Here is a 24764-nt window from a genome sequence, read left to right as displayed (position 1 = left end):
TACTGTCAAGAGGCACATTGGGATTTGACGCTGACGTGCCTGGGCCACTAGGGACAGGGTTCTAATAGTGTTGTCCCGTGCCTCCCTCCCTGGGACAAATCCCACCTGGTCTTTGTGGATTAATTTGGGTATGAGGGGGCCTAGTCTCAGGGCTATCATTTTAGAGTACAATTTAATATCCACATTTATTAGTGAGATAGGTCTGTAATTAGAGCAGGTCAGTGGGTCCCTGCCAGGCTTGGGGATTACAGTTATTCGGGCTTGGAGTGTCTGTTTAGGGAACTGGCATGTGTTGGTTATGGAATTGAAGGCTTTCAGCATTATAGGGCTGCAGGCCCCTCCACATATTTTGTAAAACCGGGGGGTGAACCCATCAGGACCAGGGCTTTTACCCACTTTAAGGGTTTTAATGGCATCGCTTAGCTCTGTGTCTGAGAAATCCTCGTCTATGTCTTCAGCTACCGCATCTTCAAGGGGGTCTGGGGCATATTTGTTTAAGTATTCCCAAATGTCGCGATGTCTCGCATCAGGTGATGGGGTATGTGGGGATGGGATGTTATAAAGTTTTGTATAGTAGTTTCTGAATTCTTCTAATATGTCAGGGGTGGAATGTATCTGGGTACCTGTCTGTGAGTTTAACGCTAATATTGGGGTTTGTGCCTGTCTGGGGTGAAGGGTCCTGGCTAACAATCGTCCACTTTTATCTCCAAACTCAAAGATATTCCTACGAAATTTATCTCTGATACACAGTGATTTTCGGTCAAGGATAGATAATATTTGGTGGCGGATAGTAGAAATTTCCGTTTTAATGGTGTCACTGGATTTGGTTTTGTTTATCGTTTCTTTATGGCCTAGTTGTGCTAACAGTTCTTTTAGTTCCCTTGCACTTTCTTTTTTAATTCTGGATCCATGGGATATGCAGACCCCCCCCTGATCATACATTTCAACGCTTCCCATTTGACCGGGGCAGGTGTGGGATCTGCCATATGATCTATTTTGAAGTTTGCAATGGTTTTATGAATATCCTCCAGGCATTGCTCATTCTTGAGCAGGTTGTCGTTCAGTCTCCATGTGTGTCCCACCCCCCCCATATCTCTCACCCCAATTTCCCCATATACTGGTGCGTGGTCCGACCAGAGAAAAACATCCATTGAACAACCCGGGGATTTGTCTAGCAGGTCGTGGGATATGAAAATGTGGTCTAGTCTGGTGTAGCTATTATGAACTGTGGAATGAAAACTGTAGTCTCTGACTCCGGGATGCAAGACCCTCCAAAGATCGACTAGTTTAAGGGATGTTAGTTCTCGTTTTAATCTGCGTAGTGCCGAGGAGGGGATTGCAGACCTACCAGAGGACGAATCCATGGCTGGATCCAGCACAAGGTTGAAGTCTCCTCCCAAGATGATACAGGTGCCACCCGCAAACTCTGCCAGCTTCTCCAGAGTCTCCACTCCAAAGGATACCTGGTCCTGATTTGGGAAATAGATGTTAGCGATGGTATAAGTATTATTCAGGAAAGATATTTTAAGAAATAGCCAGCGTCCCTCCGGGCTAGTGAGCGTGTCGAGAACTGTTGGCTGGAATGTCTTGTGAAAAGCAATGGAAACCCCACATGCCTTCTTGTTGGGGTGTGGGCCATGGAACCATGTCGGATAATTCTTGGTTTTACAGTTGGGAGTGTTGGAGGCTATGAAGTGTGTCTCTTGAAATAGGGCTATTTTAACTCCCTTCCTGTGCATGCGATATAGGATCTGACTTCTCTTTTCGGGTTTATTTAAGCCTTTAGTATTGTAAGTGCAAAAGGTGAGGTGCGACATCACAGAAAAGGGTAGGCAGGGTATAGGGAAAACCAAGGGGAGAAGAGAAAGAGCAGAGATAAGATAGTGGTGAAAGGTAAAATTAGATAAGCTAAGTAGGACTAGGGTGCCTACTGATCTTAGGTATCTACTGGTAGACTATTGTCTAATGTGGCACTCTGCCACGTCCCTAATAGAGGTGCGGGGAAGCCTACGGTCTTTCAGGAACTCCCCTCTGCGGCGAACGCCCACAAGTAATATGAATAACAATCAACGTATACAGTCTAGTAGTGATTAATCACTTTTCCATTCCCCTCCCCCACACCCCCAATTACTTGGTGTGTTTTGGGTATGGATCGCACATCGGGAGGAGAACACGAGGCTATCAACTCAATATAAAATGCCATTAAACCAGAGCTCAGTATCAGATCCAGATGTAAAGAATGAAAGGGGGAGCAACAGATTGAGTGAGACAATAAAAAAAAAAAAAAAGAAATATGAAGTGGTGTAGGGCAAAGGACCAGAGGGGACGACGTGGGGAGAAGTGGGAGGACGGAGTGTAGGAGGCGTATGGAGTGGTGTATGTAGAGAGCATGTCTAAGAGGGGAGGAGAGGAAGGGGGTAGAAATTAGTGTAGGGCATGTGTCCTTTGTAAGTATGTGTGCTGGGGAGGGAAGATGGGTTGAGTAGAGTTAGTTGTAGGAAGTAGTGCGCTCATAGAAGGTGTGTGAAGAGGAAGACGCAAGGTGGGAATGATACGAAGGAAGAGGTATAAGGGGAGGGGAGAGGGGGCGAGTGGAGGGGAGTAGGGAGAGAGAGAAGGAAGAAGAAGAAAAAAAAAAAGGGGGGGACTAGGAAAGTAAGCGTGAGGAGAGAAGATACTGATACATGACGCTCTATGAACAGGTAAGCAGTCCAATACAATCAATTTATATCTCGCCTCCTGGTTTTCCAAGAAGTTTTTGTCCTTTTCTTTGGATGGTCAGCGATATTCAGCGGTGTATATCACGGGGGGATCCTCCACCCCCTCTCTTCTGGACTTGTCGCCAGTGCTCTCTTGGTGGTAAGGGTGCAGGGCCTCCCGGGGTTGGCCAATCTGGCAGGCTGATCATAGGCAGTTCAAAAGTCCCTAGGAAGTTGGGGAGGTCTCCCAAGGACCGGAAAACCGCCGACTTCCCATTTTTCTTTGCTGTGAGTTGGAACGGATATCCCCAGCGATATGGAACATCCTTATCTTTGAGGGATTGGAGTAGTGGTCTTAAGGCCTTGCGTAGTTGCAGTGTCCTCCGTGCTAGGTCTGGTAGGACAATCAGAGGTGTCCCTTTATATGTACCCGCTCCTTTCTCTCTGCATCTTTGTAGTATGGCCTCCTTTTCTTTATAGAAGTGGACCCGACATATCACATCTCTTGGTCTGGCCGGATCAGGAGATTTGGGGCCTAGGGATCTGTGGATGCGGTCCAGTTCTATGCGTTGTTCTGGGTCACGTTGGAGGAGACGGGTAAAGAATTTTTGTGCCCATTCATCCAGCTGTGGTGGTGCCACTGCTTCTGTGAGGCCTCTAATCCTTAAGTTATTACGGCGATGTCTGTTTTCAATATCGTCTAAGTGGGTCAGAATGTCCTGTATCTGGGCCGTGTGCTCTGATAGGACTTGTTGATGTGATTCTACATGGGAAAATACCTGTTCCTGCACCTCTTCTGTAGCTGCTACACGCTGGCCAATTTGTTTGATCTCTGATTGTATAGCAGCCATGTCCTGCTTGTGGGATTCCCTTAGTTTCCCCAGCAAAGAGTCCATTTCCTGCCTGGTTGGAATTGATCTGATATGTGCTTTCCAATCCCAATCTTCTTCTTGCTCCTGTGTCTGGTCTGATTTATTCTTCTCTCCCTTGTTTCTGTGGGTGGAGGTGTTGGAGGGGGGGGATCTTTGTTCTTTAGGTGATGTGTGCTGTTGTTGTGGTATTACAGGCTCCTCTCCGGGTGTCACAGATCTGCTTCCCATGGCTGCTGGGGTCTGCTGTATCACAGAGCTGGGGCCCTGCTCTGCCTGCAGTTTATCTGGCAGTCGCTTTTGTGGCTGGGACAGGGGGTTTTCAACACTCCCTTCTGTAGTGTCCTGCTGTGCCTTATCTATGTTTATGGCTGAGCTGGCTGCTGTTATGTGAGGAGACAGTGAGGTCGCTCCACTGCATGCTTGCTGAGCGTTATCTCCTGCCTCAGTGTTTGCCAGCGCCATGTTGGAGAGAGCAGAGGTATCAGGCTGGGAGGCTGAGGTCCCGAAAAAGCGGGTGATATCTGTACCTTCCCCCTCTGGAGTCTGTACACTCGTCGCCCGTCCTCTCCTGCGTGCCATTACTGATCCTGGACCCGGTGAATGCCTTTGAAGTGTGAGAATTCACCGCTGGTATGTGGGAGCTCCTTCTTACAGCATCTCAGTGTGCCATCGGCTAGCTCCGCCCCTCAGGTTGAGGCAATTTTAACAATATACAAACTGTGTTTGCATTACAAAGTTTAAATCCATTTTTATTTTTATTTTTTTTTCTGGGGGTGGTCGAAAATTCAGCAACACAAGTGAGTTTGATGCTTAAAAGATCTGCTCATGTCTACTCAATAACACCACCATAACATAACTGAATAAGCCCACCATACAGTGACTGGATAGCACCGTCGTACCACAAATAAAAAATACCACCATGACATGGCACTAATGTGAATTACATCTAATTTCTTGATTAGCTCTTTATTTTACAGTGAATACAAAAAACAGGACTTCATCCATTAATTTAGCATTATTTTTCTAATGATTAACATGCAATAAAAACAACAATGCAACTTTATTTTATGGGTCAATAGAAATGAATACTACCACCATAATATAATTGAATTAAGCCACTATACAGATAACAAAAAAATGCACAAACAGTTTTAAATGTTTTTAAATTTTGGATCAATGAAAACATGTTTTATTGAAAACAGTTTTTTCCTTGTTTCGAAAATTGAGACACATTTTTTTTTTACATAGCTGTGTAAAGGCTTGTTTTTGCAAAAATAGTAAAAGTTTTGTTTATTGTATGGGTAGTTTTGATTGTGTAAGTACCATATACATTTTATTTTGTATCCTAGATTATTTTTAAAAAAGGGTACACAATTATAGGACAACTTTAACATTAATATTAACCTTTCTGCTTCATTACTACAGTTAGGCAGCTCTAACATCAGCGGTATTCTGCCGCAATACCGGATCTGGCACAAATGCGACAGAACTATATAAAAAAAATCACAGACCATAGGAGCCAATTCAGATGATGTACGCACACACAGAACGTGGTAAACCCTCCTAGTAAAGATGCCCGCAACCCAGGTGCACGATGCTCATGATACAGCCACACAAACCTCCACACTAAAGGGGAGGGGCAACTGTTCAGCATAGAACATGCACACTAATAAGGCTTACATTGGGAGCCCGTCATATAGATGAGTGAAATGCACAGTGTCTGAACTGTAACCTATAAATGACGCCAGAAACCCAGGTCAGGAAGGCTAAACAGCACTATATAAGTGGGTCTCACACGGACACGCGAGACGCACAGTGTCTGAATAATGGCCTATAAATGACACACAACACTAGGTCAGGCGGGTTAGTTAGCACTATATGAGTGCATATCACATGACGGACTCACCATTTAACCACCTGAATTCAGAAGGTCCACACACATCCTGCAAAAAAAGATAAAATGTGCCATACCTCATACCTTATGGCACATTTTATCTTTTTTTGCAGGATGTGTGTGGACCTTCTGAATTCAGGTGGATAAATGGTGTGTCCTTTATGTGATATGCACTCATATAGTGCTAACTAACCCGCCTGACCTAGTGTTGTGTGTCAGTTATAGGCCACAATTCAGACACTGGGCATCTTGCATATCCGTGTGAGATGCACTTATATAATGCTGTTTAGCCTGCCTGACCTAGGTTTCTAGCGTCATTTATAGGTTTCAGTTCAGACACTGTGCATCTCACTCATCTATATGACGAGCTCCCAATGCAAGTGTGGCACCCCTGACCTGGTCAGGCACCACTGAGTACTGCACCCATGCTGGAGCAGTGCTTCCAGGTAATTTCAAAGGCCGGAATAGGGTGTGTACGCACAGACACATAGCAACCAGGTCTCCCACACCTTGAGAGGGGACCCTTGGGCAGACCCAAGAGGTGGCTTGCCTCCACATCTCATCAAGGGGTGTAGTGGAGGGGCTGGGAGCTAAGATTGCAGCGGCTGTCAGGAAAGTAGGAGGAGAGCCAGTCTGATAGCAGTGAGCTGTTGCTAGGAGACGCAAGCACGGGCACACGCTAGTCAGACCCTGCACGTGAAGTAGCCGTTAGTGGGGGAGAATGGTTACCAGTCAGTCAGAAAGACGCTGAGGGAGTCAGTCGGTTGAGTACGGGGACCCCTGGTGACTAGGCACACATGGGGAACAGGTCCCTAGAGTAGACGTCCATTTATTGATCTGCTAAACCTGCTGCTGAGGGGACTAGAGGTACCTCACCAACCATGCAGAGTCCGACCTTCAGCAGCAACGAGGGGGCCCATAAGAGAGATCGAGCCTGGAGCCATCTCACTTGGTCCACGCTGCTGGCAAACGGGCCAAAAAGGGAAGAAAAGGCAGTAGCGACTTCCCTGGATGAATCCCACGGTACTTCAAGTCAAGGGTTTTCCGAAACAAGAAGTGCTAGGAAGGCGAGTTCACGGTTACCCTTAGACCAGCCTAAAGGATACCTGGTTCCACCTGGTTTAATCTCAGCATCGCCCGGGTTCCTCACAAAAACATCTGAAAGTGAGTAAACAAGTTGAAAGACCTTTTGAACTGAGACTGAGTTATTCCGGGACCTCTTGTTCTACCCACCTGAGCCTCTGGGGCCAGCCTCACTCACGGAAGGCCACATCATCCAACTGCAGACCCCATCAGCCCCAGAAGCTCGTTAAACCTGCAGTAGTGGTTACCCAAACACCTGACCGCAAACCATGAGTGGCGTCACGACTCATATTCATACAAAACCGACAAACCTGTTGCCAGAAATACCCAAGTGAAGACCCTGTGGCGTCCCCGAAGGTGGAGTGATATCCCTGAGGCAACTGCTGCAGGTGGGCTTCACACAAGCCTTATTAGTTTGCATGTCCTATGCTAAACAGCTGCCCCTCCCCTTTAGTGTGGAGGTTTGTGTGGCTGTATCATTAGCATCATGCACCTGGGCTGCGGCCATCTTTACTAGGAGGTTTTGCCACATTCTGTGTGTGCCTACGTCATCTGAATTGGTTCCTATGGTCTGTGACAGTTCAATACAGTTCAATAGAATTGCGGCAAGATAAGGTCACATGCAGCCGCATGCGACCGCCTGTGAACTTATCTTTCCACGATTCCTTTGAACTGTATTGAACGGTACCACATTTTTGACAGATCCAGCATTGCGTCAGAATACCGCTGATGTGAGAACAGCCTAACTTAAAGAGGATTAACAGCCTGCAGACACGCCAAACATAGGCTGAAAGTGTTCCACATGTAAACCTAAGAAATTTTGAAATTAACTGACTATAACCTTTATTGCTAGTGGCCACACACTAAAGTGTTAGATTTATTTTTGCATAACTGTGTGGCCATTAACTAAGAAACTGCTTTTAGACAATTTTAAAACTGCACCACTCTACAATCCGGCATGGTTTGGCTGTGTGAACTGTAAGAAGATGGACACATTGCCCATGTTCCCCCTTGAAAACAAATGTGTTGTTATGATGTGATTCAATATAATGTTTGCCTGTTAAATGTTTTGCATTGTCATTTAATTAAGCTTTGTTTTGCCCAGCAACAGCTAGTGAGTAGGCATTGAGTAAAGAGTTGGCATTAGCCCTGAGAGTGAGGAGCTATGTAACAAGATAAGAGAAGACTTTTTGGTAGTGAGTAAGAAAGGACCTAGCGTGCAGTGGTGATAGACCTAAGGTCTGACTAGAAAGCAGAGCTGCATGACATGGGTGTCTCTGACATAAGAGATGACCAAGGTAGAAGATAACCTGATCTTGAATACAGAGAAAGAGTGAGTTGACTGAAATTGAGAGTGATCGAGAGGAGATTTATCCTGAAACAGGATGCCTAGCAGTACTGCCCCCCAAAAGCATATCTCAAAGAGGTAACAGGCCAGGATGGATTGGTACATGAGATGAGGAGAGTATCCAGGGCATCAGTTCCCAAAGCATCAGAAGTAGAGGAGCTAAGGTTTGGCCATCTTGGCACATTATTTTTTTAAGAGGAATAAGATGTTGTGAAGAATACGTTCATGAAGCTATGCCCACGCTACCTACTGTACATACTTCCTACTAAGTTATCATTAAGTAAAAAATGTATTCTGAAACAGTGGTCTCCTTCATTGAACTTTCTATCATCTGTTCCGAGCTGATCAAAGTTAAACATCTTGCAATCTTCAAGGGCGTAACGCCCCTGTAGCGCAAGGTCACACACCCAGCCAGGACCCCCATCTTCATTTCATATAACGTGATATAAGATATGACTACCTTGCCCATGGCTATTGCCCCACGCCACATTACAGACCTTGCATTATAGTTTGAACCTGCTTCCTCCCCCTTGGTTCCCTCCACTTACCATGTCCTTTCAATACCAACTAAACTAGATACCCTCATAAGAGGAAGACAATAGACTGACATGAAAAAAGATAAGTGTAAGTTAACAAACTATATAGCAAAATCACATACTGCAGCCAACAGGACTGCTGGCAGGAATAGTGAACCCATACACCCACAATGCCCAACAATGCACCTATAACAAACTATAAGCACACACAAAATAGAACCTTTTTTATGCTTGATGGATGTTCAGCCACCACTTTTATTGACTTGTCAAATGGCCATCATAAGACACTTAAACACAACATTATTTAACCTGCCTAAAAAGCGATATTCTGACAGCTAGCTTCCCAGAGAACAAGTCCAATTTCTGAGTGACACACCAGTTACCATCTTCACCAATACACCTAAAGTGAAACAAGACCAAACATTTATATGAAAACATAAATTCTTAAACTTCCTTTAATATATTCATTTACGTTCTCATTTATTTTAGTTTACTATTTATGTTTTCTTTTAGTTTTTGTATTTATTTAGTATTTTTCCTCCTTTTTGTTCTTTTTAAGTAAATTTGTCAGGAAGTGTTTAAATCTCAAACTAAGTTTATCTTTGTAAAGTCCTTGTAATGTGAATGATGTCCATACCTTTTGTTTTAGAAGTTTGGTGAATTTTCATGAAAAAGAGCCACTAGTACAGCTTACAGCTCTCTGGCTTCTGTTCCTTTTTGCATGCCCATCGCCAGCCTCCTATCACGGATTGAAAGGTCACTCTTTTCTGTTTTCTGTGACCTTCTCCCGTACATGATATCTCATCCAAATACCATCATTCCTGGGGGTGCAGAGCAGTAAAGTCCTAATCCTGTTCGAACGATGAACTTCTGGTCTGCGCATGCACCTCCACTGGAGAAAAAGTGCACTAATTTAACTGAATATCTAGGAATTTCTGGATGGTTGGCTATCCTGCGTTATGCGTCTATTAACACACTTCTTAGGAGTTCTGCCAACTGGCAATTGCAACAGAAAATATCAGTTAGTTGTAGAACTTTTATCGGTATATGTCATTGGTATGTGTTTAAGGAGCTGTTATTGTGACCACAGTTTTTCCATATATTATCATTTGGAAGCAGACGGCTGCACAAGTTATTGTGAATTGATAGTTTCAATAGGCCAATAATATATCTACCATAAAAAGTCTCTTTTTATGATAATATTTAGTGATGTTGCCTTGGTGATATGCCATATGTGTCTCCTTACTCGCTATCTTGAATAACTAATGAGATAGTCACTCTTAGAGCCAAACAAATGCTTCCTTGTCCAGCAGCATGCTACCCAGCACTCATAGAGAGCTAGGTTGGAACTGAACTTCTAAGAACAGAAGCTAACATCCTTGTGGGATTGTAAGTAGAGATGAGCGAATTTATTAAAAAAAGGTTCGCCAATCTAAAATTCAACTCCAGCCTTGGCTCATTTGGGCTGTGATTGGATTTACCAATATTTTTTTCAAAAAACAGCAAAGTTTGGCTTTTTTAAATAACTGTTTGCATTTACACTATTGCAGAAAGTATTGGCATGGATGTGATTGGTCAGGGAAATCACTATAAAAAAATGGAAGCAAAATGGTTAAAGAAGGACATACTTACCATTAGGGGACCCAGACAGTGGGTGGGATTCCAACCTATCACAGACATTGTCACACAGGTTAGGGGTATAGACTGACTGCAACCAAACAAAGATGCTGGAACTGCCAGTGGGCAAAGAAATCAGTGAATATTTATGAGGGGTAATGAGCACACCCACAGCAATGTGACAGCCATTCGGTAAGCATAACTGTCCTGCTTTATTCCTTTTTTTTTTCTTTTGCAGCCCCCCCTAGCCCTTACTAACACCTGCTTATCTAGCCCTTACTAACACATAAGTTTTACCTTCCATTGAATTCAATGGTGTTCAGATATGTTCTTTGAGCTGTTCGGATAACACCAGAAAAGTTGGCGAACATGAACCGAACTGAACCTTGACAAGTTTGCTTATCTCTAATTGTGAGGGCTAATTGCTAAGGGTTAATTAGAGTCTTTATGTTACGGTTGCTGTGGCACTGGAGTCTATGTCCAGATTTCTTGCTACTGCACATGTGCGAGCACTGGAGACTATGTCCAGATTTCTTGCTACTGCACATGTGCAAGCGCTGGAGACTAAGTCCTATCTTGGAGCCATTGCACATGTTCGGGTGACATCATCGCTGACACGAGGTCACATGTCTCTGACACCTTCTATGCCGATTGGTCGCTGGTCATGTGCTTGTGACGCTTTGCTCGGTGATAGGCCAGCGTGACGTCATTCCTGTCGTTCTGGCAGCGGATTGGCTCTGATGTCCTCCATCTTGGATGAGGCACAGAGTCTATATAAGACCCTGACGCACGCCGCATGGCGCTCAGTTCTCTTGGTTCATGCATGAGAGTTGACGCTCTGTGCACGTTCCTCTAGGCATCTCTCTGTCTATGCTAGGTGAGCGCTACCGGCAGGGTAGCGTTCTTATACCTTACAGCTTCGGCTGCAGTCCGTATCCTTCCCTCTTAGGGGAGTGGACATAGGCAGGTGCCTGAGGCACATGGTGTGGCTGGGCCTTGTGATTCTACTCGTAGGTGGACGTTGCCGCTAGGGTAACGTTCCTTATACTGCGTCTGGCAGTTGTTCGTATCCTCGCACACTAGGGGAGCGAACAGAGGTAGGAGCTTTGTGCGGCTTATGCTGCTGTCCGTCTCTTTTGCACCACTAGAAGAGCGGACCTAGGCAGGTGCCATATCTAGTGGTTCGTGTCCTCGCACACTAGTGGAGCGAACACAGGTAGGAGCTTTGTGCGGCTTACGCTGCTGTTCATCTCTTTTGCACCACTAGAAGAGCGGACCTAGGCAGGTGCCATATCTAGTGGTTCGTGTCCTGGCACACTAGTGGAGCGAACGCAGGTAGAAGCTTTGTGCGGCTTACGCTGCTGTCCGTCTCCTGGCACCACTAGAGGAACGGACCTAGGTAGGTGCCATTTCACACTCACTGCCTTTGTCTCTGTGATTATTAACAGAGACCATTCCACACACCCTCCAAGTAAGGGAGGAATTGCCTTATTTACTAATTATATTCCTCTGTGAGTTTAACAGAGGTATTGCACTCTGCCATAGTCTGCAGCAGAGTCTTTGCACGGTGGACCCTGACTGTCTGTTACTCCTTTAGGTTTTATTATCAGACAGCCCCCTGTAACACTTTATGAATGGTCCTTATTACATTATCTACAACAGTTAATGGCTTCTGTGTTGCTGATTTTTTATATACCTGATGAGAGAAATGTATTTTTCTCCTCTGAACAGTGGTTCTCGTCAGGTATTCACGGTATGCATGTTATTTATGTTACACACATTATACATTGTTTTGATCAGGATTATATTGATGTACAATTGTACAATATGTATATTTGTTTCTTTTTAAAGGATTCTTGTGAAGAGTTTTATTTTATTTTAATCCGCTACTACTAAAGATGATATTTCAGCCTTTTACTCTTTCTGGATATTATTTACGATTTTTATCTTTTTTTAATATTGACTCTATACATACACTTGGGCTGTATTAATTTTAAATATATTTTTCATATTTTTCTTACCATTTGTTCTCTTCAGGTGTTCATAGCAAATATATATTATTTTAATATTTATGTTACACACGTTATACGTTGTAGGATTTGATCAGGATTATACTGATGTACAATAGTACCCTATGTATATTTGTTGGTCTTTAAAGGATTCTTGTGAAGATTTTGATTTATTTTATTTTAATCTGCACCTAATAATGATGATATTTTAGCCTTTTACTCTTGCTGGATACTATTTATGAATGTTGTCTTTTTTTTATTAATGATTCTATACATACACTTATGCTGTATTAATTTTAAATATATTTTTCATATTTTTGTTACCTAGTTGGACATACACTTTGACTTACAAATAGTCAATAAAGGGGTTAATTGAAATGAAAGAATTATTTTCATCAGATAAGCGGCTAACTAGTAACCTTAGCTTTTTTGTGACACACCAGTTGGCAGGTACCTTGGTACAGAGCCGTTGGCCTCCTTCCCTCCTCCCCGTGGGACAGTCTCAATGCTATTGTTCCTTATTGGTCCCTTGTGACCATCTTCGAACATTAGGAAGTCCTGCAAAAGTGGACCAGCTGGTAGAAGTAATAGCTTCATATTTGGACAGGCAGATGGCAGCAAAGGTGCTTACACATATGTTGTATACCTGAAGTGCTGGTCCTCACTGAGCATCTGTCACATGCTTGCTAAAGGGTCTTATTGTCGTATGCCTTCACCTAAACTGGTGTGGCTCTTGATGATTTATGAATCTTGCCTGAAGGAAATAGGAAGGATGATTTTCTTGAAATGTCCCATCAAAGGATCCTCCAATGACTGTCCTTGCTCATTGTCTGTCTCCTCTCTGTTCTAGTCTTTTATTACCAGTCATCACATCGACTGCATTCATGAATGAAATGTAACATGCTAAATGACTGATGTCCATTAAAGCTTCCTGAAAAATGATGGTCTTTATTCAAAAAAAGCCCTCAGAAGAAAAAGAATTGTGTGCTCTTTGAATCTTAGTCTGCTGAATGTCTGCCAAATGTGGCCTGTTCAATTCAAAAGACTGAGTGAATAAATGAGAATAACATCCTTGGGGACCTTCTGGATCAGTTTACTCTGAAAATGCTCTGCCTGACAAAGGGTCAGAGTCACAAGGTAAATGAAAATGGCTAGGAGGGGACTTTGATGCTTGAGACACTGTAACAGTAGAGGACTTGAAAGAGAACTTCATGTTTTCTTGTGCTCAGGAAAAGATGGAAAGCAAAAGAATCTTTTAAATGTTAAGTTACCTTAAGATATAGTGGATATGTGATAAAAAAAAGTAACAAAAAGTGTGACATTTTTATTTTTTAGAAAAAGTTTAAATTAAATTATGTTTTTTAAGTCTCATTCAGATGTCAGTAATTTCACTGTGTGCTGTCCTTGATGTTCAGAGACCCATAAACTTGTATTGATGATATAGATCAGTGATGCGGATCAAAGTCAGACATGTGTCCTTTATTTCTTTTGTGGACACATGGTCAGAAAAAAATGGACATACAAACAGCTCCATATATGATACTGGGTATGTGTTCTACTTGTAAAAAACACAGAACACATAGCTATAAAACAGACATCTGAATGAGAATATAGGCTGGATTCACACATTCATTTTTCTAAGACTTAACGCAAGGAGCACAATGCTTGAGCTGGCTGCGGGTCTCCTCACCAAAACTCAACGGCCTCATGTATGCTTATGAGACTGTTGAGATCAGGTGACTAGACCTGCTACTGGTCAATGCATTGCAGTTGGTACCCGGACTGCGAAACACAGATGTGTGAATGCAGCTTTTTACACCAAAGTTTAAGAACACTACTGTTAATAATTGAATTAAAATCTTTCATTCAGTTGTATTGCCACAGGTGCATAAAATCAAGCACCTAGCCATTCAATCTGCTTTTACAAACATTTAATCAAGAAATGGTTGTTTTAAATTTGTTTTAAAGAGACACTATCTGTAAAAAGTCAGTTTGTAAATTTTTTTCCCATCCTAAAATATTCCATGATCAACTGCTAATGATATCAATGAAAAGTGCAAACATTAAGTAGCTGCATCAACTCAACCAGGTAAGGCAGACCACACAAAGTTATACCTCTCAGTCTGGCAGTCTGATGTATGAACCTGAGTTGGGTTAATACTAGAAAAATGTTACCTGCCTGACTGCATTCTGCCAACTGTAAAGTTTAGTTGAGGATTTATAATTCTATGGTCTTGCTTCTCAGGGTTTGGATTAGGCTTTTTTGTTCCAGTGAAGTGAAATTTCAATGTTTCAGTATACCAAGACATTTTTGACACTTTTATAATGTACTTTCAACATAGTGGCAACAGTTTGGAGGAGGCTATTTTCTGTTCTAACATAAATGCGTTCCAGTAAGGTCCATAAAGACATTGTTCAATGAGTTTGAGTTGAAGAACAACTTCAAAGCCATCAACACTTTTCAGATAAAGTAGAATTTAGTTTGCAAGTAAGGACTTCTTGTCCAACATCAGTAACTGGACGTTAAAATTCTCTTCATGATGAATGGGAAAAATTTCAACAAAATTTTATAAAAAGCCTTCTCTGTAAAGTGGAAATTGTTTAGCTGCAAAACAGGAAACAATTCAACTGTAATGCCGATAGATTTAGAATTGAGTTTCATAAAAGTTCCTGTAATATGTAGGTATCAAAATACATGTATCCATATAGAGTATTGAATGTACCAATCCAGATTTTTTTTTTTTCTGCACTGGAGTGGCTGTTTAAATCTAAATCCCATGCCCCCTTTTATGTACTCACTTTCCAGCAGCTTTTATTACTGCCTATTTGGTCCCATGGCGCTATCTGGTGACCATAACCTCTTACTGGCCTGAAGTCAGAAGTTATGCCCCAAGTAGAGATGAGTGAACCGATAAGGTTTGATTCATGTTCGCTGACTGTCCCAGTATTCGCCGAACAGCTCAATGAACATATCCGAACACCATTAAATTCAATGGGAAGCAAAACGTATGTGTAAGTAAGCCCCATGGAGGCTGTTGTTAGTAAGGATTAGTGTTAGTAAGGGCTTGGGGGGGCTGAAAAAGAAAGAAAATAAGGATAAAGCAGGTGCATCATACTTAGTCTCCCACGTGGCAGTAAACGCTACTTCCAAGGCCACTCATTATCCTTCATGTATATACACTGCTTCCCCCACCCACCGTCTGTGATAGGGTCTGTGATTCGTGCAGTCAGACTGCCAGTGTCTCTGATTAGTTGCACACACAGTAGCTGCCTGTGTGCCTGAGTGAAGTGTAAAAATAAATAAATAAATAAATAAATATAAAATTGGCATAGGGTCCCCTGTACATTGATACCAGCGCCGAGAAAACATACGGCTACAGGATGTGTGCGATATCTTGGCTATGTATCGAAATACTAGGGACCCCATGCAGTTATTCTAAAATATTTAAAAACAAATAATTTAACATAAACATCATGCGGTCCATTCAAATTTTGATACCCAGCCATGATAAAAAACAAACAGGTGGCGGCTGATATTCTGAGACTGGGGAGTCCCATGGTTATTGGGTCCCTCTGCGCTAAAAATAGCAGCCTACAGCCTTCCAGAATTGTGGTGTGGCGCCCTGGGCAAGCCAGGACGTCACAAGCACTACACCAACACACCCCACACTCCCGGTCAGGCACACCAAAGTCAGACAAAAACCCTTGTTGCCTTCCTCCAGGGGCTGATGTCCACACCAGGGGGTGGGCCAGGTGGTTGGTCCCGCCCACCAAGGAGTTCACAGTCCTGGAGGCGGGAAAAGCAGGCAGATTGAGTTTGGAAGTGAAAGTAGAAGGAGGGAAGTAGCAGTTGAGAGGCCTGAAGTTGGTCCGGGTGTGTGGCCCGGACAGAACAGCAAGGTTGGCAGACGGTGGTGACCGTCGGCAGGAGTGGCCTATTGGAGCTAGCCGTAAGGACCGTGGACGGGCGGTGGCCCGGCGGTACCGGACCGGTACGCAAAGAGAAGCCAGCACCATCCGGAAGGGGCTTACGGACCCCGATAAGGCTAGGAGTCGCCGTGAATTTGTCAAATCCATTAGCGAAAGGGAACCTCCTGGGTATCCCAGCAGCCAAGTCCCGACAGAAGGCAACAGTCCAACCGAGAGAGGGAAACACAGTCACCGCCAAGGCTAAAGTTCCCAGGGCCAGAGCCTGCGGGTAAAAGGGGCTCCTTCAGCAACCTTCAAGCTGGGGAGCGGGTTACCAGTGGGAACCCATTGGAACCGTCTACACTACACAGGTGCAGGGAAAGGCAGTCACCATCAACCTGCCGGGAGGAGAAACACCGCAGCCGTCTGTGGGACCCGTCCATCCAGCCGTTTGTTTTACCGGAGACTCTGTGTTTATCATTGGCTGAGTGAGTACCACCGTGCCGTGCGGCACAGCGCTGCCCCTGCGACCCTGCACCTCGCCAGGCCCCGGTAACCCGCCTGCCATCCATCCCTACCCCATCATCGGGCCCCGGGACAACCAACCCCCTACCCATGGAGGGGAGAACTAACATCCAGGCTGCTCCCTGCCATCGCTCCCGGGATCCCCGTCCAGAGCAGCGGTGGTATCACCAACCTCACCACAACCGTGGGTGGCATCACAGACAATATCAAATCCCCACAATCAAACCCCCCTTTTCACTCACGGGCGAGGAATGCCGCTCGAGTCCCCGGGATCCAGCCCACCACTCGAGCCACCACCGAGCAGCAGCAGCAGCCGGACCCGAGCAGTGGGAGAGCGCAGCGTCCCCTCCTCCGCCCGCAACAGTGGCATCCATTAGAACTTTACCTGTCTCATCCCGATTGTCCTGCTGCGGTGGCAATCGGGGTAATAACAGCTTGCAGCTGCCTTTGAGCTTTAGATTAGTAATGGGAGGCATCTATGATAAAGCTATAATAAAGCCGACAATTGGGGGCTGGTATTCTCAGGCTAAGGAGGCCCATGGTTACTGGGCTCCCCAGCCTAAAATAGCAGCCTGCAGCTACCCAGAATTTTCACCTCCATTAAATCCGTCAATCCCAGAACTTTACCTGGCTTGTCCTAATACCTCTAGTGAGGTTGCAATAAGGGGTTAATGACAGCTCACAGTTGCTACTAAGCCATAGATTAGTAAAGGGAGGTGTGTATGAGACTCCCCATTAATAATCTGTAAGTGAAAAAAACGCAAACAATGCAAAAATCCTTTATTTGAAATAAAATACAAAAACACACCCTTTCACCCCTTTAGTAACCCCAAAAACATTTTTTGCCAAGAGTTTCAGAATTGTTGGGGAAAATTATACACCATATTCTTTTTTTTTTAACTTTGCTTTATTAACAACAGAATCAGATGATACAGTTTGAATTAAATACCATAACATAACAATCTCAAAAGTGTATACATGCTATGTGAACACAATGATAATGAGGAGAAAGCATAAGATCTCCATAAAATCAGCTGTACCTGTACCAACATTGTTACCTACACGCTTTGGCGTTTATTCGTCCAGCATATGCTTAAATGCAGTATGTAGATTACCTTATTTAGTATGGTCTGAAATAACTAAACCCGAAAAAACAAGAATATATAACAGTGACAACTATGTACTTTCTTCCTATACTGCTGGAAAATGCTCCATCATTAGTCGCAAGAGAGGGCTCTACTACTATCATAGTGATCACCTTTAGGCTTCTGTGAGTGTGCCAGGGGTTGAGTTCCACAAGTCCCAAATTGTATTGAATTTTTCTGGACGTCCCCTATTGTAGTACACCACTCGTTCATAAGGTATAATCAAGTTAACTAATTTGACCCAAGATCTTATGGTCAGATCCGAGCACCCCATCCATCTCAAGGCTATCAATTTCCTAGCCATGAACAAGGTTTCCCTGAGTAGAATTCTCATGTAATGGTCCCCCTCTTGCTCCTCCATTACCCCAAAGAAGCACAGCAAAGGATCACATGGAAGGGGCATTGACACAATTGATGATAATAAGAAAGTCACCTCCTGCCAGAACGCCGATATAATTGGGCAGCTCCATTTCATATGTGTAAAATTTGCTTCCGAGAAATTACATCGTGAACATTCCTCATAGTAAACAGGCGAGTGTGTGTGTGAGATATGCCTGATGGATAAAGAAGCACTGTATCAGCTTATTCTTCATTCCAAAATCTCCTCCCACTCCTCTCCCTTTAGAAAGGAAATCAAAAGTTTCCATTTGTCCTGAGCCGGCAAGGGGGTGGACTTCACTCCGACTGACAGCAGTTAGGTATAGATGGCCAATATCATACCCCAGGGCTCCTGCAAATTCAAAATGCCTATCATTGAAAATGACGATATCAATTCCCCTACCCCTGTTCTCTGCAAATGGGATTGGATTGCTGTGCAGAGTTGCAGGTATTTGAAAAACTGAGATCGCGGAACATTATATTTGGTTTGTATTTGTCCAAACGATTTAAAAGCAATGGTTCCTGCAACAAAGAGATCCCCTAACATGAGGACTTTGTGAGTGACCCAGAACTGCGCCGAGTGATGATCCTCTAGGGTACCCCATAGCAGTATCTCTGCCACTGTCCCCTTAAAGTGCACTACTTTCTTAGTTTGTCGCCATACTGATCGTGACAACCTAAGGATAGACAACAGCTTCGTCTCACTTGGTGTGTCCAACTCTAAAAAGCCCAACAAAGAGTCTGTCCCAACTGCAAGCGCCAAATGATCCTCTGAGTTAGGCAGCTGACAATCTGGCATGCAGGGGCCTAACACCTTAAGTTGTCCCACTAGGTAGTACAGAAAAAATTCCGGTAAGGCCATCCCTTCCAGTGACTTGGATCTCTGCAGAATAGACAACCAGAGTTTGGGCTTAGACTTTTCCTATATAAATGAATAGGTAAAGTGAGTTTAGTGTTGAGAAAAAGGACCTGGGCACCAGTATCACACTATGTTGAAGCGTATAACTAAGCTTGGGGAGCAATATCATTTTAATTAGGTTTATCCTCCTAACCACCGAGAGTGGCAGTTTCCCTCATAAATTGCAATTAAGTTTAACATGGTCCATAAGTGGCAGTATGTTCATTTGAAAATCAAGTGTGTGGTCTTTCTGGATATGAATGCTAGGTATTTGAAACTAGATATGACGGGCAAGGGTGATAGGCTAATCATCGGGGCTCCTGAGCTGTGCATTAATGGCATTAAGGCTGACTTGTCTCAATTAATAAAAAGACCGGAGAACTCCCTAAATCTATTTATCGTGTCAAGGATGACTGGCAGAGTTTCCCATACCTTAGCCATAAAGATAACCATGTCGTCTGCATATAAACCTATGGTGTCTGTACAATCAGCCACAGAAATTTCAATAATAGATGAGTGGGACCGAACTCGAATCGCCAGGGCTTCAATGGCAAGTGCAAACAGTTCCAGGGACAAGAGGCAAGTACCCTGCCCTACAGAGAAAGGAGCAGATAAGACATTATTGACTATAATCCTAACCGTAGGCGACCTATACAGCATGGGAATCCAATTGCTGAATTTGGGGCGAAAAGCAAACCTCTGGAGACAAGCAGACAGGAAGGGCCACTCTACTGGGTCAAATGCCTTGGCCGCGTCCAGCGAGGCCAATGCCCACTCATTTCTGTGACCAACGCACTATAATGCACTATAGATTAGACCCGTCTGATGTTTATGGAGGTGTTTTTCCCCGGCATAAATCCAGTTTGGTCTGGATGCACTATACCCAGTATGACAGAATTAAGCTGGGATGCCAATATATTAGTAAAAATCTAATAGTCAACATTAACTAATGATATGGATCGATAGGAACTGCAATCCAAGGGGTCCTTTCGCTCTTTTCTCAAAACAATAATATGCGCCTCGTAAAGTGAGGCAGGAAGAGAGCCACCGATGGAGAAATGTGTGAAGACATCTAAAAGGATCGGGGCCAGAGATTCGCAGTACTTGCCGTAGAATTCTATAGGGAAGCCGTCCAGACCAGGAGCCCTCCCCCTAGCCATTTCCGATATGGATGCATTTATTTCTTCTATTGTGATAATTGACTCCAAAAACTCGCACTGTGACTGACTCAGGGTGGGAAACGCTAAATCTGCCATATATGCCAAGCAATCTTGGATCCCATGAATGTTTCTGGAGGTATAGAGTGTTTTATAAAATCTGCGAAAATGGTGTAGATTGTTGTCCCGCGATGTAACAACTGAGTTATCAGCTTCCCATATACCCAGTACCGTGTTGGAGGCTTTACGTTGTTTGACCATATACAGTTAGGTCCAGAAATATTTGGACAGTGACACAAGTTTTGTATTTTAGCTGTTTACAAAAACATGTTCAGAAATACAATTATATATATAATATGGGCTGAAAGTGCACACTCCCAGCTGCAATATGAGAGTTTTCACATCCAAATCGGAGAAAGGGTTTAGGAATCATAGCTCTGTAATGCATAGCCTCCTCTTTTTCAAGGGACCAAAAGTAATTGGACAAGGGACTCTAAGGGCTGCAATTAACTCTGAAGGGGTCTCCCTCGTTAACCTGTAATCAATGAAGTAGTTAAAAGGTCTGGGGTTGATTACAGGTGTGTGGTTTTGCATTTGGAAGCTGTTGCTGTGACCAGACAACATGCGGTCTAAGGAACTCTCAATTGAGGTGAAGCAGAACATCCTGAGGCTGAAAAAAAAGAAAAAAATCCATCAGAGAGATAGCAGACATGCTTGGAGTAGCAAAATCAACAGTCGGGTACATTCTGAGAAAAAAGGAATTGACTGGTGAGCTTGGGAACTCAAAAAGGCCTGGGCGTCCACGGATGACAACAGTGGTGGATGATCGCCGCATACTTTCTTTGGTGAAGAAGAACCCGTTCACAACATCAACTGAAGTCCAGAACACTCTCAGTGAAGTAGGTGTATCTGTCTCTAAGTCAACAGTAAAGAGAAGACTCCATGAAAGTAAATACAAAGGGTTCACATCTAGATGCAACCATTCATCAATTCCAAAAATAGACAGGCCAGAGTTAAATTTGCTGAAAAACACCTCATGAAGCCATCTCAGTTCTGGAAAAGTATTCTATGGACAGATAAGACAAAGATCAACCTGTACCAGAATGATGGGAAGAAAAAAGTTTGGAGAAGAAAGGGAACGGCACATGATCCAAGGCACACCACATCCTCTGTAAAACATGGTGGAAGTAACGTGATGGCATGGGCATGCATGGCTTTCAATGGCACTGGGTCACTTGTGTTTATTGCTGACATAGCAGCAGACAAGAGTAGCCGGATGAATTCTGAAGTGTACCGGGATATACTTTCAGCCCAGATTCAGCCAAATGCCACAAAGTTGATTGGACGGCGCTTCATAGTACAGATGGACAATGACCCCAAGCATACAGTCAAAGCTACCCAGGAGTTCATGAGTGCAAAAAAGTGGAACATTCTGCAATGGCCAAGTCAATCACCAGATCTTAACCCAATTGAGCATGCATTTCACTTGCTCAAATCCAGACTTAAGACGGAAAGACCCACAAACAAACAAGACCTGAAGGCTGCGGCTGTAAAGGCCTGGCAAAGCATTAAGAAGGAGGAAACCCAGCGTTTGGTGATGTCCATGGGTTCCAGACTTAAGGCAGTGATTGCCTCCAAAGGATTCGCAACAAAATATTGAAAATAAAAATATTTTGTTTGGGTTTGGTTTATTTGTCCAATTACTTTTGACCTCCTAAAATGTGGAGTGTTTGTAAAGAAATGTGTACAATTCCTACAATTTCTATCAGATATTTTTTTTCAAACCTTCAAATTAAACGTTACTATCTGCACTTGAATTCTGTTGTAGAGGTTTCATTTCAAATCCAATGTGGTGGCATTGCAGAGCCCAACTCGCAAAAATTGTGTCACTGTCCAAATATTTCTGGACCTAACTGTACACCAATAGTTTACTCGACTGGTTCCTATACACCATATTCTTGCACCTAATCTGCATCTTCTGGCAAAAAAACATATCAAAACACGATGCGGCTTTGATGCGATAGTGATACAATATTTTGCTAGAAGATGCAGATTTGGTGCAGTAATATGATATATAAATATGTGCTATTTATGTGATATATGTGCTTATCCCCGCACAGTGGAACATGAAAATAGTTATTTTGAATGTGGGGAAGTCGTCTTGCGAGTGCATTTTCTTCCAGAACTGTTCAGCATCCCTAGAAACTTTCCAAAGGTTTTAGTGAGATTTTTGTGCCAGGATTGTCTATTGATTCATCACACTGTGCCATGCACGAGAGGAGCAACTGAGTCAATAGCTGAAGAGCGAGTGGCATTGTAGAAAATGTTGTCACTATCTGTATCATGGAATGAAGATATGGAGGACAGTGGTAGAATAGAGACAGAAAGTGAGTATCTGGATATGCAAAGTTTCTACTTAGTTGCACTAGTTGCTGAACAAGAGGGTCAGGTGAGGAGGACAGGGATGAGAAGGTGAGTAGATGGTGGTAAGAGAGGAGGACACTGGAGGTTATTAAGAGGTTAGTTAGGGAGTAGATGCGGGTGAAAATTAGGGTTAATGTGTGTCAGTCTGTGTGGGTGGCTGAGGTCAACCACTGAGTAAGACCAAAGGATGAACCAAGGGACAGAAGTTTAGAGGCTGATGAGTGATGGGTGTCAGTGCGGATGTTGAAGTCACCAATGATGATGGTGGAAATTTCATGAGAAAGAAAGTGTAGAAGCCAGGTGGAAAATTGGTTAGTAGAGGTAGCAAACTGGGGGTCGGTATATGATGGCCACGAGATCTGAGGGAGAGAAGATATGAACAAAATGCACTTCAAAAGAAGGGAGGATAAGAAAGGGTAGAGGTGGGATTGATTTAAAGCTGCAGTTAGAAAGGAGAAGACACACTCCTCCACCTTGTCTTTTGCCAATGTGAGGAGAGTGAGTGAAGTGAAGACCACACTGACACAGCACAGTAGGGGAGGCCGTCAGCCATGTTTCAGTGAGGCCCAGGAAGAATAGATTGCAAGAGGTATACAGAGATCATGGATGATGTTCTGTTAGGAGTATTAGGTGATGTGTATTTGTGTAATGAGACAGGTGCCTAAGGATATCAATACCCTTTATCAAGGTGTGCAGAATAATTAGGCAGCTTGATTTCCTCAGACAAAATGGGCCAAAAAGAGATTTAATTGACTGAAAAGTAAAAAGTTTTTTAAAGTCTACAGAAAGATGCAATGCTTTTGAAATTGCTTAGATACTTGGGCGCGATCACAGAACCATCAAAAGTTTTGCCACAAAAATGTGCTCAGAAAAAAGATGCACATTTACTATGAAAGATTTGAGAAGAATCAAGTGTGTAGTGACCAGAACCTATTATTCTCCAGTTCTGTCAAATTCTAAAACTGTAACCACCCTGGAGTGCCCAGGAGTACAAGGTGGTCAGTGCTCAGAGACATGGCTAAGGTAAGGAAGGCTGAAACTAACCATCATTGACCAAAACACATAAGTTGAAACATCTAGACTGGATCAAGATATATGGGAAGACAAATTTTTATAAGGTTCTGTGGCCTGATGAGATGGGATTGACTTTTGATGGACCAGATGGATGGGTTTGCGGCTGGATCAGTAACAGCCACAGACCTCTACTAAGATTCAGGCACAAGCAAAAGGGAAGTGGGGCACTGCTATGGGCTGGTTATATTAAAGATGAGCGAGAGGGACCTTTTTATGTTGAAAATACTTTAAATCAACTTCCAAACCCATTGCCAGTTTTTAAAAGATACTTTCTTTAAGTAGTAGTAAAGAAAAAAGTCTACATATGTCAAAAATTCCATAATTTTTATGCAGGACAGAGCTTCATTGGATGTGTTGAAGTTCCACTGTTAGTTAGCCAGTAAAGTTCTTAAAGATGCAAAGGTAACGATCTGGCCTAACCCCTATTGAGAACTTGTGGGCGTTTCTTAAATGGCAGATTCATAATGAAGGAAAACAATGGACCTTGCTAAACAGTGTCTTGGAGGCTTTGGGTGGTGCTGCTGAAAAAAAATGATCAACAGATTAAGAAACTGACAGACTCCATGGAGAATGAAGTATTCATCTCAGATTATTGCAATTACACGTGCTTATCCTATCATGTTTATTTCCTTTGTGTGTATTTGAACAATATAAAAATAGAGAAAAACAATGCAAATTAGACATAATTTTAAACAAAACTCAAAAAATGGGGGGGAAGGGGAAATCGTTGTCAGTGTCACTCTCAACTTAATATTTGTTTCACATCCTTTGGATTAAATAACTACAATCAATCACTTCCTAAATCCATCAACAAGCTTCTAAGGCTAGGTCCATATTTCCGTTGTTTATGATGAGTCACAATCCGCTACTCTGATAAATAACGCAATCCATTTGGCGGATTCCATTGTTCCCATAGACTTGTATGACCGGCTGATTGTGACTGATGCCCTTGCATTGCATCCGCCGCCCGACTGATCAGTCGTAAGAACTAGTGATGAGCGAGTACCAAAAAGCTCGGGTGCTCGAGGCTCGGGCCGAGCATCCCAAGATACTCGTGTACTCGGCCCGAGCACCGAGCCCAATGTTGTCCTATGGGAGACCCGAATATTTTTCTGAAATGACCCACGGCAGCATGGAGAAACCCTAAAAATGTCACAAAAGTCTCAGAAGAGTGCTCAAATGACATGGCAACAGCA

Source organism: Anomaloglossus baeobatrachus, chromosome 3 (genome assembly GCF_048569485.1).
Source record: "Anomaloglossus baeobatrachus isolate aAnoBae1 chromosome 3, aAnoBae1.hap1, whole genome shotgun sequence".
NCBI lineage: Eukaryota > Metazoa > Chordata > Amphibia > Anura > Aromobatidae > Anomaloglossus > Anomaloglossus baeobatrachus.
This window is presented reverse-complemented; position numbering follows the sequence as displayed.